Genomic DNA, 15,964 nt, shown 5'->3' with positions numbered 1-15,964 from the left:
GCTCTAACCACTTCAGGCTGTGTTCACGCTGCCAACCCCAGTCCTCTCCCTGCGATCCGACTGAAGCCCGAGCCTCAGCTCCCAGCCCCCGCCCGCCCCGGCGGGTGAGCAGACAAGCCTCTCGGGCTGGTGAGTGCTGGTCGGCACCGATCCTCTGTGCGGGAATCTCTCTGCTTTGCCCTCCGCACCCCTGTGGCTGTGCTCTCTTCCATGGCTCTGATGCTTCCCCCCTCTGCCACCCGCAGTCTCCACCCGCGAAGGGGCTTCCTAATGTGTGGAAACCTTTCCTCCTTCACAGCTCCCTCCCACTGGTGCAGGTCCCGTCCCTGCTCTTCTGTCTCTGTTTGTTCTTTTTTCTTTAGCCCTACCCGGGTACGTGGGGAGTTTCTTGCCTTTTCGGAGGTCTGACGTCTTCTGTCAGCATTCAGTGGGTGTTCTATAGGAGCAGTTCCACGTGTAGATGTATTTCTGATGTATCTGTGGGGAGGAAGGTGATGTCCGCGTCTTACTCTTCCGCCATCTTCTCTGGACTGATGTTGAATTTTGTCAAATGCTTTTTCTACATCTGTTGAGATGATCATGTGATTTTTATCCTTTCTTTTGTTAATGTGGTGTATCACATTGATTAATTTGTAGGTGTTAAACCATCCTTGCATCCCTGGAATAAATCCCGCTTGATCACGGTATATAATCCTTTTTATAATTGTTGAATTCAGTTTTCTAATATTTTGTTGAGGATTTTTGCAACTATATTCATCAGAGATGTTGGCCTGTAATTTTCTCTTTTTTTGTGGTGTCTTTGTTTGATTTTTGGTATCAGGGTAATCATAGGCTCATAGAATGAATTTGGGAGTGTTCCCTCCTCTTCAGTTTTTTGGAGTAGTTTGAGAAGGATAGGTATCAGCTCTTCTTTATATGTTTGGTATTGATAGAATTTCCCTGTGAAGCTGTCAGGTCCTGGACTTTTGTTTGCTGGGAGTTTTTTTATTACTAATTCAATTCCACCACTGGTGATCAGTCTGTTCAGATTATCTCTTTCTTCCTCATTCAGTCTTGGAAGATTGTATGTTTCTAGAAATTTATCCATTTCTTCTAGGTTGTCCAGTTTGTTGGCATATAGCTGTTCATAGTATTCTCTTCTGATGTTTTTTTGTACCTCTGTGATATCAGCTGTAATTTCTCCTCTTTCAGTTATTATTTTGTTCATTTGTGTCTTCTGTCTTTTTTTCTTAAAGAGCCTGGCTAAAGGCTTATTGATTTTATTTATCTTTTCAAAAAACCAGCTCTTAGTTTCATTGATCTTTTCTATTGGTGTTTTTCTTAGTCTCCTTTTCATTTATTTCCTCTCTGATCTTTATTATTTCTTTCCTTTTGCTGACTTTGGGCTTTGTTCTTTTTCTAATTCCTTTAGATGGTATGTTAGGTTGTTCATTTGAAATTTTTCTTTTTTCTTGAGGTAGTCCTGTGTCGCCATAAACTTCCCTCTTAGGACTGTTTTTGCTGCATCTCGTAGATTTTGGAAAGTTGTGTTTTTATTTTCATTTGTTTAAAGGTATTTTCTGATTTCCTCTTTGATTTCTTTACCTACCCATAGGTTTTAGTAGCATGTTGTGTAGTCTCCACATGTTTGTGGTTTTCCCATTTTTCTTCCTGTAGTTGATTTCTAGTTTCATACCATTGTGTTCAGAAAAAATGCTTGATATAATTTCTGTTCTCTTAAATTTGTTGAGACTTATTTTATGGCCTAGCATGTGATCTATCCTGGAGAACATTCCATATGCATTTAAATTTTATTTATTTTTTATTTTTTTTAATTTTTGGCTGCATTGGGTCTTCATTGCTGTGTGCAGGCTTTCTCTGGTTGCGGCACGTGGGGGCTGTTCTTCGTTGCGGTGCACGGGCTTCTCATTGCAGTGGCTTCTCTTGTTGTGGAGCACGGGCTCTAGGCGCACAGCCTTCAGTAGTTGTGGCACGCGAGCTCCAGAGTGCAGGCTCAGCAGTTGTGGCGCATGGGCTTAGTTGCTCCGCGGCATGTGGGATCTTCCCAGGCCAGGGCTCGAACCCGTGTCCCCTGCATTGGCAGGTGGACTCCCAACCACTGTGCCGCCAGGGAAACCCCCACATGCATTTAAAAAGAATGTGTATTCTTCTGTTTTTGTATGTAAAGTCCAGTATATATCTATTAAGTCCAACTGGTCTAATGTGCCATTTAAGACCACTGTTTCCTTATTGATTTTCTGTCCATTGATGCAAGTGGAGTTTTAAAGTGCCATACTGTTATTGTATTGTTGTCATTTTCTCCCTTTATGTCTGTTAATATTTGCTCTATATGTTTAGATGCTCCTGATTAGGTTCACCTATATTATGTACATATATGTTAATGAACGTTAATCCTATTCTTGTACAGATCCCTTTATTATTATATAATGCTGTTTGTTGTCTTTTGTTATAGACTTTATTTTAAAGTCTACTTTGTCTGATGTGAGTATTGCTACCCCAGCATTTTTTTCCTCTTCCATTTACATGAACTGTCTTTTTCCATCCCCTCACTTTCAGGCTGTGTGTGTGTCTCTGAGATGAGTCTCTTGCATGCAGCATATAGATGGGTCTTCATTTTTATCCATTCAGCCACCCTATGTCTTTTGACTGGAGCATTTAGTCCATTGATATTTAAAGTGATTATTGATAAGTGTGTACTTATTGCCATTTTGTTACTAGTTTTCTGGTTGTTTTTATAGTTTTTCTCTGTTATTTTCTTCTTCTACTTCCTTCCCTTGTGGTTTGATGATTTTCTTTAGTGGTGCGCTTGTATTCTTTTCTCTAGTTTCTGTGTATCTATTGTAGGTTTTTTATTTGTTTAACTGTGGCGTTCATATATGTTGACCTAGAACTTTATGTGCTTATTTTAAACCGATAGTCATTTAAGTTCAGATACACTTATGCACTTTTAAAAAGCTACATTTTTTTATTCCCCTCCCCCACATTTTGTGTTTTCAATGTCATATTTTACATATTCATGTCTATTTCTTAATTATTTATTGTAGTTATAGTTGATTTTATAATTTTTGTCTCTTAATCTTGTACTAGCTTTTTTAAGTGGTTGATCCACAACCTTTACCTTATATTTGCCTTTACTAGTGGGATTTTCCTTTCCTATAAATTCTTCTCGTTGTAGCCTTTTCCACTTAGAGAAGACCCTTTAACACTTGTAACATCAGTTAGATGAACTCTCTTAGTTTTTGCGTCTCTGAGAAGTTCTTCATCTCTCTTTCAATTCTGAATAATAATTTTTCTGGGTAGAGTATTCTGGCTTGTAGGTTTTTGCCTTTCAATACTTTAAATATATCATGCCACTCCCTTCTGACCTGCCAAGTTTCTATGGAAAAATCAGCTGATAGCCTTACGGAGGTTCCTTTGTATTTTACTCTTTATTTTTTTTTTCTTGCTGCCTTTAAAATTCTCTCGTTAACTTTTGCCATTTTAATTATGATATGTCTTGGTGTGGGTCTTTTTAGGTTCCTCTTATTTGGAACTCTTTGTACTTCCTATACCTAGAAATCTGTTTCTTTCTTCATCCTCAGGAATAAATTTTTTCAGCCATAATTTCACCAAATACAGTTTTAACCTTCTTCTCTTGCTCTTCTCCTTCTAGGACCCCTAAGTTGGGAATGTTGTCCCAGAGGTTCCTTCAACTATCCTCATTTTTTTAAATTTGTTTTTCTTTTTGCTCTTCTGAATTGGTGATTTCCAATATTGTATCTTCCTGATTACTTATGCATTCTTCTGTATCTCCTAGTCTGTTATTAATTCCTTTTAGTGTATTTTTCATTTCAGTTATTATGATCTTCAGCTCCAACTGGTTCTTTTTTATATTTTCTAGTCCCTTGTTAAAATTCTTACTCTGTTCATCTATTCTTTTCCCAAGTTCAGTTAGCATTCTTATTACTAATGCTTTGACCTGTATATCTGGTAAATTATTTATCTCTATTTTGTTAGTTGTTTCTTCAGGGGTGTTTTTTGTTCTTTTGTTTGAAATAAATTCTTTTATCTTCTCACTTTGTTTAACTTTCTGTATCTCTAGGTAAAAGTTACCTATCCCAAACTTAAAGGGGTGTCCTTGTGTGGGAGTGTCCCTGTGCAGTCTGCTCGTGTCCAGTGGCTTTGTTGGGAGAGCTGAATCTGAAGTGAGCACAGGGTACATCTTCCCCCAGGGTGTGCTGGCAGTTACCACCTTGGTGGGAGGTAGGACCAGAGATGAAGGGGCTAGAGCCAGAGCCAGGTGTGAGCTGGCACTTCTCCTATGCTCACTGGCTATAGCCACCCTATCAGGTGTAGGGCCAGGTATCAAGGTGCTGGAGCAGAAGCCCTAAGGGTCAGGTCCAGGCTGGTTTTGTTCCCTCTTAAGTGTGCACTCCCCCTCCCCTCCAGCAATGGCAGCCTTCGCCCTAGTGGGCAGCTCCATCAGGGCAAAAGGGTCCAGAGTAGGTGCCTGGTGTGGGCTGGGGTATGCACTGGGATGGTCCCAGCACATCAGTAGGAGTTCCAAGTAGCTCCTGCTCCACCACTTCTGCACACACTGGTAATGATTGCCCTCACCCTATTCAGATGCAGGGCCCAGTCTGAACCGCTCCATCTCCCCCAAGTGCTTATCCTCCTTGACAGTGGCGGCAGTGGGGAGCTGCTCCAGAGCAAGAGGGGCCGGAGCTGGCATCCGTGCAGGCTAGGGCAGCTGTTGGGGTGGTCTTGGGAAACCGGCCAGAGCCCCAGGCCATTTTTAATCTGTTTCCTCTACCTTGTTCCTGGGAGTAAGCAAGCGTGTGTGCGCTGTTCAGGAGCAGAGTCTCAGTTTCTTACAGCTCTCTGGTATGTCCCACTGATTTTCAAACCAGCTAGTGGGATTCATCTTTCCATTGTTGGTCCCCAGGACTGGGGTTCCTAATATGTGGTTCAAGCCCCAAAATCTCCAGGGAGGATCTCTGAACCTGTGATATCCCCTCCTCTTCTGTATCCCTGGTAGGGACATAGGTCCCGATCTGATCACTTCTCCCTTGCTACCAAACTCTGTGGATCTTTCTTTGCAGCCTTGGTTGTAGACATCTTTCTGCCAGTCCCCAGTTTGTTTTCACTGAGAGCTGCTCCACATATAGATGTATTTTTGATTTGTTTGTAGGGGTAGGTGAGCTCAGCATCATCCTACTCCATCATCTTGATTCCCTCCATCACATATGTTCTCCTTTTTGCAGAATTTTTGTAACATTCCTAAAAAGAAATAACCCTGGAAATTGAGATGCAAGGCAATAGAATTCACTTGTGCATGAGATGATACTGTTCTTTCACTCCATGTGGGTTTTGTCCCTAAAGTGTCCTCAGAGCAGGAAGCTTGCCACTAATAAGGCTAGACCTGCCTTAAACCAACTTCAGTAGAAACACTGAAGTCTAAATTAGTGGTTCTCAGCCTTAGCTACACAGTAGGCTCCCCTGGGGAATTTTAAAAACTCTTTATGCTAGGAAGTATATGATGTCTGCCGTTTACTTTGAAACGAACCATTAAAAAAAGAAAAAAGAAAATAGTTTGATAGATCGATAGAGGAAATGATGGATGGATATATGATAAGTAAGTATAAAAATGTTAATGGTTGAATTTGAATGGCAGGTGTATGCACATTTCAATTTTTCTGTATATTTAAATTTTTTCATAATAAAATATAAAGGGAAAACTTCCCATGACCGGGCTTGCACCCCAGAGCAATTAAATCAGAATCTCAGGGAGTAAGTCGTAGGCTTCAATACTTTTTAAATCCCCGGTGATTCCAATGTGCAACCATAGTTGAGCACCACTGGACTGAATGGTATGAAGTGAAGTCTGGTTAGGCTTGGCAGCTATAGAGCTGACTGAATAAGTAATCTCCCTAGAGATTTGCCGAACACCTTAGTGTTAATCTTATCTCATCTGCCCAAGGGACTTACCATAGGGTTAGCAGACAAGATCCAGCCCAGAAATGGCAGGTGATCTGAAACGCAGTTGATAAACCATGGTTGTGAAACAGTATGTTGTCCAATAAAAAGATAAAGCTATTTGGCCACTATTTGTGTGCTTTTAATTAATATTTTCCAGAGGCAGCGATGCACTTAAGTATAATCATCTTTCTTTTGTAACCTTGCACAAGTCTTAATTTTCTTGTTTCATCTTATTCACCTATGAAATGAGCTGGGGAAGTACACCTCTCTTATTTACTTCTCACTGGGAAAGGTGATCAGTGTAATAGGCTGGGTATATACTTTCTCCTTTGTGACACTAATCATCTCATAGAAGCTGTGGCCCATGATTTTGACCTGCTTTTAGCTTTCCCAAGAGAAATGAAGTATATTTCTAAGTGTGTGGGAAAAATCTTAAATACTCATAGCCAAATCTTAAACCCTTGAGGCCAAATTTTAGCTGGGAGTGGAATACATTTTAAGATTTATTAGTGAGTCTGATGTTACCTATCTAACCTTTTAAACCTTGATTACATGTTAGAGATCATCCTTATAATCTTAAGGAAAATACATGCCTTTTTTTCTGCCCATATTCCTGTAATAAGGGCTGAAGCTTTTTGATAGCCTTTGAAAGGTGAAACACTTTTGAAACTATTGATTCACTGGTGTTTTTATGTCATGCCTTGGGTTGGCACATTCCAAAAGGCACTGACCTCATCAGCCCAAGGGAAAGTGCTCTTATATAGCACATTATTCTTTTTTTTTTTAATTGACAATCTTGTGTTAGTTGCTGGTGTACAGCAAAGTGGCTCAATTTTATATATATGTGTGTGTATATATGTTCTTTTTCATATTCTTTTCCATTATGCTTTATTTAAAAATATTAAATATAGCTCCCTGTGCTACATAGTAGGACCTTGTTGTTTATTTTATACACAGTAGCTTGCATCTGCCACTCCCAAACTCCTAATTTATCTTCCCCCCGGACTTCCTCCTTTGGTAACCGTAAGTTTGTTTTTTATGCCTATGAGTCTGTTTCTGTTTTGTAAATAAGTTCATTTGTATCATATTTTAGAGTCCACATATAAGTGATATCATATGGTATTTTTCTTTCTCTGTCTGACTTACTTCACTTAGTATGATAGTCTCTAGGGCCATCCATGTTGCTGCAAATGGCATTAGTTCATTCTTTTTTATGGCTGAGTAATAGACCATTGTGTGTGTGTGTATATATATCCATATATATACACATACACACACATCTTCTTTATCCATTCATCTATCGATGGATATCTTGGTTGCTTCTATGTCTTGGCTATTGTAAATGTATACCATATTACTCTCACAAGATAATCTAAAAGAAGAGCTACATATTAAATATAATCAAAACAATAGTCTGCTGTGTGTTCTCTCAATTGGATTATAATTGATTAAAATATCACATATGAACCATATTAGATAAAATATTACATTGTCAAAATTGACTTAATGATGTAAATACCGGGTTTTAGGTTTTAATGCAGACTGTCAGAAACTGTCACCTCACAAACATGATTTCAGTTTCATATATAGTGCTGTATACTATTGCATTATCTAAATATGCCCAAATGTATTTATCCTTTCTTTTTTTTTTTTTTTTTTTTACAGGGAACTCAATTTATTCCCTCTACCTGCATTTGTATCTTTCACTGAAAATTATTATTATTATTATTTTTTTAAATTCAAACAGAAAGTCACAAAAATTATAATCATCCTCATCAGTTCACTCAGTCCCATGTAATTAATTTTTTTTTCATCTTGATCTTTTGTTAGCACTTTTATGAGTTCATCAGTTTTTCATTAGAGTTCTGAAAGTGCTTTTTCACTCAGTTCAGCAGTACAGTCAGTTACCAGAAACCTGTACTTGTCAGAGTCTTTTCCATGAATTCCTTGAAGATGAAACCCTTTTATAGGAACATATTTGCAAAAGCATCAGAGTACACCCAGGACTGTCTGTAAATGACAAAAGACTTAAAAATGACCACGGTTGAAGATTTGATGAAAGTTCATAATAATGCAATTGACAAGGAAATTTAGTTATTTCTGAGATATACATTTTAAAGTGATAACTAGAATTATGACTTATAACATTATACCAGAACATATAAGATTTTTAGAAATTTCATGTAATGTCTGAAACATTTATATTAGCATATTTCCATACAAATAACCCAATGAAAGTTTAGTATTAGTTGTTTTGTTTGTTTGTTTGTTTGTACTGCAGGTTCTTATTAGTCATCAATTTTATACACATCAGTGTATACATGTCAATCCCAATCGCCCAATTCAGCACACCACCATCCCCACCCCACCGCAGTTTTCCCCCCTTGGTGTCCATATGTCTGTTTTCTACATCTGTGTCTCAACTTCTGCCCTGCAAACCGGCTCATCTGTACCATTTTTCTAGGTTCCACATACATGCGTTAATATACGATATTTGTTTTTCTCTTTCTGACTTACTTCACTCTGTATGACAGTCTCTAGATCCATCCACGTCTCAACAAATGACTCAATTTCGTTCCTTTTTATGGCTGAGTAATATTCCATTGTATATATGTACCACAACTTCTTTATCCATTCGTCTGTCGATGGGCATTTAGGTCGCTTCCATGACCTGGTTATTGTAAATAGTGCTGCAATGAACATTGGGGTGCATGTGTCTTTTTGAATTATGGTTTTCTCTGGGTATACGCCCAGTAGTGGGATTGCTGGATCATATGGTAATTCTATTTTTAGTTTTTTAAGGAACCTCCATACTGTTCTCCATAGTGGCTGTATCAATTTACATGCCCACCAACAGTGCAAGAGGGTTCCCTTTTCTCCACACCCTCTCCAGCATTTGTTGTTTGTAGATTTTCTGATGATGCCCATTCTAACTGGTGTGAGATGATACCTCATTGTAGTTTTGATTTGCATTTCTCTAATAGTGATGTTGAGCATCTTTTCATGTGCTTCTTGGCCATCTGTATGTCTTCTTTGGAGAAATGTCTATTTAGGTCTTCTGCCCATTTTTGGATTGGGTTGTTTGTTTCTTTAATATTGAGCTGAATGAGCTGTTTATATATTTTGGAGATTAATCCTTTGTCCGTTGATTCGTTTGCAAATATTTTCTCGCATTCTGAGGGTTGTCTTTTCGTCTTGTTTATGGTTTCCTTTGCTGTGCAAAAGCTTTGAAGTTTCATTAGGTCCCATTTGTTTATTTTGTTTTTATTTCCATTACTCTAGGAGATGGATCAAAAAAGATCTTGCTGTGATTTATGTCATAGAGTGTTCTTCCTATGTTTTCCTCTAAGAGTTTTATAGTGTCCAGTCCTACATTTAGGTCTCGAATCCATTTTGAGTTAATTTTGTGTATGGTGTTAGGGAGTGTTCTAATTTCATTATTCTACATGTAGCTGTCTAGTTTTCCCAGCACCACTTATTGAAGAGACTGTCTTTTCTCCATTGTATATCTTTGCCTCCTTTGTCATAGATTAGTTGACCATAGGTGCATGGGTTTATCTCTGGGCTTTCTATCTTGTTCCATTGATCTATGTTTCTGTTTTTGTGTCAGTACCATATTGTCTTGATTACTGTAGCTTTGTAGTATAGTCTGAAGTCAGGGAGTCTGATTCCTCCAGCTCCGTTTTTTTCCCTCAAGACTGCTTTGGCTATTCGGGGTCTTTTGTGTCTCCATACAAATTTTAAGATGATTTGTTCTAGCTCCGTAAAAAATGCCATTGGTAATTTGATAGGGATTGCATTGAATCTGTAGATTGCTTTGGGCAGTATAGTCATTTTCACAATATTGATTCTTCCAATCCAAGCACATGGTATATCTCTCCATCTGTTGGTATCATCTTTAGTTTCTTTCATCAGTGTCTTATAGTTTTCTGCATACGGGTCTTTTGTTTCCCTAGGTAGGTTTATTCCTAGGTATTTTATTCTTTTTGTTGCAGTGGTAAATGGGAGTGTTTCCATAATTTCTCTTTCAGATTTTTCATCATTAGTGTATAGGAATGCAAGAGATTTCTGTCCATTAGTTTTGTATCCTGCAACTTTACCAAATTCATTGATTAGCTATAGTAGTTTTCTGGTGGCATTTTTAGGATTCTCTATATATAGTATCATGTCATCTGCAAACAGTGACAATTTTACTTCTTCTTTTCCAATTTGTATTCCTTTTATTTCTTTTTCTTCTCTGATTGCTGTGGCTAAAACTTCCAATGTTTTAGTTTTATTGATATTTGCTATTGTTTTCTTTGTTTCTCTTTCATTTATTTCTGCTCTGATCTTTATGATTTCTTTCCTTCTGCTAACTTTGGGTTTTGTTTGTTCTTCTTTCTCTAGTTCCTTTAGGTGTAAGGTTAGATTGTTTACTTGAGATTTTTCTTGTTTCTTGAGGTAGGCTTGTATAGCTATAGACTTCCCTCTTAGAACTGCTTTTGCCGCATCCCATAGGTTTTGGTTCGTCGTGTTTTCATTGTCATTTGTCTCTAGGTATTTTTTGATTTCCTCTTTGATTTCGTCAGGGATCTCTTGGTTATTTAGTACCGTATTGTTTAGCCTCCATGTGTTTGTGTTTTTTACGTTTTTTTCCCTGTAATTCATTTCTAATGTCATAGCGTTGTGGTCAGAAAAGATGCTTGATATGATTTCAATTTTATTAAATTTACTGAGGCTTGATTTGTGACCCAAGATGTGATCTATCCTGGAGAATGTTCCGTGCGCACTTGAGAAGAACGTGTAATCTGCTGTTTTTGGATGGAATGTCCTATAAATATCAATTAAATCTATCTGCTCTATTGTGTCATTTAAAGTCTTGTGTTTCCTTATTTATTTTCGTTTTGGATGATCTGTCCATTGGTGTAAGTGAGGTGTTAAAGTCCCCCACTATGATTGTGTTACTGTTGATTTCCTCTTTTATAGCTGTTAGTAGTTACCTTATGTATTGAGGTGCTCCTATGTTGGGTGCATATATATTTATAATTGTTATAGCTTCTTCTTGGATTGATCCCTTGATCATTATGTAGTGTCCTTCCTTGTCTCTTGTAACATTCTTTATTTTAAAGTCTATTTTATCTGATATGAGTATAGCTACTCCAGCTTTCTTTTGATTTCCATTTGCATGGAATATCTTTTTCCATCCCCTCACTTTCAGTCTGTATGTGTCCCTAGGTCTAAAGTGGGTCTTTTGTAGACAGCATATATATGGGTCTTGTTTTTGTATCCATTCAGCAAGCCTGTGTCTTTTGGTTGGAGCTTTTAATCCATTCACGTTTGAGGTTATTATCGATATGTATGTTCCTATGACCATTTTCTGAATTGTTTTGCGTTTGTTTTTGTAGGTCCTTTTCTTCTCTTGTGTTTCCCGCTTAGAGAAGTTCCTTTAGCATTTCTTGTAGAGCTGGTTTGGTGGTGCTGAATTCTCTTAGCTTTTGCTTGTCTGTAAAGCTTTTGATTTCTCCATTAAATCTGAATGAGATCCTTGCTGGGTAGAGTAATCTTGGTTGTAGGTTCTTCCCTTTCATCACTTTAAGTATATTATGCCACTCCCTTCTGGCTTGTAGAGTTTCTGCTGAGAAATCAGCTGTTAACCTTATGGGAGTTCCCTCGTATGTTATTTGTCGTTTTTCCCTTGCTGCTTTCAATAATTTTTCTTTGTCTTTAATTTTTCCCAATTTGGTTACTATGTGTCTTGGCGTGTTTCTCCTTGGGTTTATCCTGTATGGGACTCGCTGCACTTCCTGGACTTGGGTGGCTATTTCCTTTCCCATGTGAGGGAAGTTTTTGACTATAATCTCTTCAAATATTTTCTCTGGTCGTTTCTCTTCTCCTTTTGGGACCCCTATAATGTGAATGTTGTTGCATTTAATGTTGTCCCAGAGGTCTCTTAGGCTGTCTTCATTTCTTTTCATTCTTTTTCTTTAGTCTGTTCCACAGCAGTGAATTCCACCATTGTGTCTTCCAGGTCACTTATCCGTTCTTCTGCCTCAGTTATTCTGCTATTGATTCCTTCTAGTGTAGTTTTCATTTCAGTTGTTGTATTGTTCATCTCTGTTTGTTTGTTCTTTAATTCTTCTAGGTCTTTGTTAAACATTTCTTGCATCTTCTCGATCTTTGCCTCCATTCTTATTCCGAGGTCCTGGATCATCTTCACTATCATTATTCTGAATTCTTTTTCTGGAAGGTTGCCTATCTCCACTTCATTTAGTTGTTTTTCTGGGGTTTTATCTTGTTCCTTCATCTGGTATATAGCCCTCTGCCTTTTCATCTTGTCTCTCTTTCTGTGAATGTGGTTTTTGTTCCACAGGCTGCAGGATTGTAGTTTTTCTTGCTTCTGCTGTCTGCCCTCTGGTGGTTGAGGCTATCTAAGAGGCTTGATAGGAGGCTCTGGTGGTGGGTAGAGCTGACTGTTGCTGTGGTGGTCAGAGCTCAGTAAAACTTTAATCCACTTGAATGTTGATGGGTGGAGCTGGGTTCCCTCCCTGTTGGTTGTTTTGCCTGAGGCAACCCAACACTGGAGCCTACCTGGGCTCTTTGGTGGGGCTAATGACAGACTCTGGGAGGGCTCACGTCAAGGAGTACTTCCCAGAACTTCTGCTGCCAGTGTCCTTGTCTCCACGGTGAAACAGAGCCACCCCCCCGCCTCTGCAGGAGACCTTCCAACACTAGCATGTAGGTCTGGTTCAGTCTCCCCTGGGGTCACTGCTCCTTCCCCTGGGTCCCAATGTGCACACTATTTTGTGTGCGCCCTCCAAGAGTGGGGTCTCTGTTTCCCCCAGTCCTGTCGAAGTCCTGCAATCAATTCCCACTAGGCTTCAAAGTCTGATTCTCAATGAATTCCTCCTCCCATTGCCGGAACCCCAGGTTGGGAAGCCTGACGTGGGGCTCAGAACCTTCACTCCAGTGGGTGGACTTCTGTGGTATAAGTGTTCGCCAGTCTGTGAGTCACCCACCCACCAGTTATGGGATTTGATTTTACTCTGATTGCGCCCCTCCTACCATCTCGTGGCTTCTCCTTTGTCTTTGGATGTGGGGTATCTTTTTTGGTGAGTTCCAGTGTCTTCCTGTCGATGATTGTCCAGCAGCTAGTTGTGATTCTGGTGTTCTCGCAAGAGGGAGTGAGAGCACGTCCTTCTACTCCGCCATCTTGGTTCCTACTCAATTTATCCTTTCTTATGTCGATGGATATTTAGGCAGTTTTCAATTGTTTGCAAATAATGCTGATATGATGAATTCTTGCACATGTCTTTGTACTTATCCAAAATATTCTCTATTCTAGGTATAATTCTTAGGAGGAGAATTGCTGGGTTGTACGATGTACATTAAATTGAAATTTACTAGAGTTTGTCAAATTTCTCCTAAAAGTAATTATACCAGTTTAGAAAGCAGTCTATATAAGAGGATGTATAGTGTCATGTGTTAACATGGATGAATCTCATAAAATAATACTACATACTGTTTAGGGATACATTTATAGTAAAATTATTAAAAAGGAATAGGAATGATAAAACACCAAATTCAGGATAGTAGTTAACTCCAGGATGGAAGAGATTTAGTTGGATTAGGCTACACAGAGGGTTTCAACTATATTAGTAATGTTTTATTCTTTTTAAGTTGAGTGATGAATAGAAGGGATGTTACTATATATGCCTGAAAGATTTCCAACATTTTTTTTAATAAATTTATTTATTTATTTTTGGCTGCGTTGGGTCTTCATTGCTGCACTCAGGCTGTCTGTAGTTGCGGTGAGCTGGGGTACTCTTTGTTGCGGTGCGTGGTCTTCTCATTGTGGTGGCTTCTCTTGTTGCGGAGCACAGGCTCTAGGCCCACGGCCTTCAATAGTTGTGGCTCGCGGGTTCTAGAGCGCAGGCTCAGTAGTTGTGGCGCACAGGCTTAGCTGCTCCGCTGCATTAGGGGATCTTCCTGGACCAGGGATCGAACCCGTGTCCCCTGCATTGGCAGGAGGATTCTTAACCACTGCACCACCAGGGAAGCCCAACACTTTTTTCTTGTCTTTAAACATATGTTAGTTAGCGCTTTATGCTCACTTTAATCTACCACTGGCCCCATCAGTCTTATACCAACTGGATTCAAATATTATGTTAGCTGCCAAGCCCCTTAGGAGCAGCTGCATTTGTGACCTTAATTTAGAGATTATTTAAAGGTTTTGTTTGGTTTTTTTTAGTAAATTTTTATTGAACTATAACATATTATACAGAAAAGTACACAGGGTACAGCTAATGGATTTTCACAAAGTAGAGGTACCCATGTGACCAGCACACAGAATATTCCCAGCACCCAGAACCCATTTCATAGCCTTTTTCAGTCACTATCCCCCATGATGTTACTATCCATCATCCTGACTTCTAATACCCCAGATTAATTTTTGAACTTTATATAATAATACAGTATATACTTTTTGTGTGTTTTGTTTCTTTCACCCAGCATTATAATTGAGAGATTCATCCATGTTGTTTGTTGTTGTACTTCTTTGGTTTGAATTGCTGCATGGAATTATATGAATATTATTAAGGGTGCTGTGCTGAAATTATCAGTTTTATGAATGTATTTTCATACTTCTAGTCAAAATACATAACTCTGGCAGTTTAGGTTGTTTCAACTCTGTAGCTCATTTCAAACTTTGGGGTAACGTTGTAGGCTTGTCCCACTTTATTTCCAACTTATCATATGTATCGAAGAAGAAAAAACCTAGGAAATTTATTAATAGCATTAATTTAGAATACTTGCATTATAAAACACATAAAAATAAGTTTTCCTTTTCATCCATTTCTTAGGTATCTCACAGTTTCTATAGTGTTATGTTTTTATAGTTTTATATTAGAAAATATATGTAAGGGGCAATATTAGGGTAGGAGATTAAGAAGTACAGACTACTGTGTATAAAATAAGCTACAAGGATATATTGTACATCACATGGAATATAGCCAATATTTTATAATAACTATAAATGGAGTATAATCTTTAAAAATTGTGAATCACTATGTTGTATAGTTGAAACTTACATAATATTATAAATCAACTATACCTCAATTTTTTTAAATATGTATCTATATATATTTAGATCATTTGAAACAATAGGAGGATATGACCTTGACCTAAATACCGGTATTTCCGAGACTGCCTGGGAAGCTAGCTATGGAAGCTACTTGGATTTTAATGACACAGAAACATCAGATCTCTGAGGGCAGCAGGATTTATTTGCTTCTGTGTTCTTCCCCATTTCAATGTCCTGAATTAGAAATCCTTCCTAAAAAGAAACCCAGTATAAAAATTAAAGTGCTTTATAGATGAGAACATGCCATCTGACAAGTTTCAGGGCATTTTATTGAGTACTCTGAGACTGGGGGTAGCGTAAATTACCTGAGAAATATTGTGGAATAAGGATATTCTGTGTTTTGTTTGAAGAAAGGCAAATCTAAAATTCTTGAGTGTTCATTAGTATTTTCCATGGAGTTCTAAGGTTAACAGAAGTTTGCTTACGTTTAAAATGAGAATAATTGTTGAATCAATACCTCCCTTTAGAGGCAGCCATTCTAATTCTGAAGCTTAAGTGAATACACTTAAGGGGGAGCCATGGAACATGTTTTATACTGTACACTGGAAAAGAGCACCAGAAACAGGCAAAGATGAGAAAAAGAAGGATTCTGCTGATGGAACAAGAGAGATTTCCTGAGACAAAATGTGTTTTCATGTAGCCTTTCTAAAAAAAACTAAATATTAGCACTCAAATTTTAACAGTTCTTGAAAACAATCAGTGGCTACAACCAAGAGGAGTTTGCCCTTCAGAGGTGGGAAACAAGAAAAGATACTGAGAGGGGAAAAAGTTGATTTAAATTAAAAATTTTGGATGAAATTTTTTCTGATTCAGAGATAGGCTCAGTAATGTTAATTGTTGATTTGTATTGAGAAGATTGGGAATAAGAGGAAGAAAATGTAGAAAAAC

At 38.2% G+C, this 15,964-nt stretch overlaps 1 protein-coding gene across 1 annotated transcript in view; it reads left to right on the top strand.

The window, feature by feature from the left end:
- Positions 1 to 15,964, top strand: part of CCDC150 (coiled-coil domain containing 150) — a 103,918-nt gene that overhangs the window by 63,616 nt on the left and 24,338 nt on the right. The gene's annotated exons all lie outside the window — the stretch shown is intronic.

The sequence above is a fragment of the Eschrichtius robustus genome, chromosome 5, assembly GCF_028021215.1.
Source record: "Eschrichtius robustus isolate mEscRob2 chromosome 5, mEscRob2.pri, whole genome shotgun sequence".
In the NCBI taxonomy this organism is placed as follows: domain Eukaryota; kingdom Metazoa; phylum Chordata; class Mammalia; order Artiodactyla; family Eschrichtiidae; genus Eschrichtius; species Eschrichtius robustus.
The sequence above is the reverse complement of the archived record's forward strand: the minus strand, read 5'-3'. Positions and strand labels throughout refer to the sequence as shown.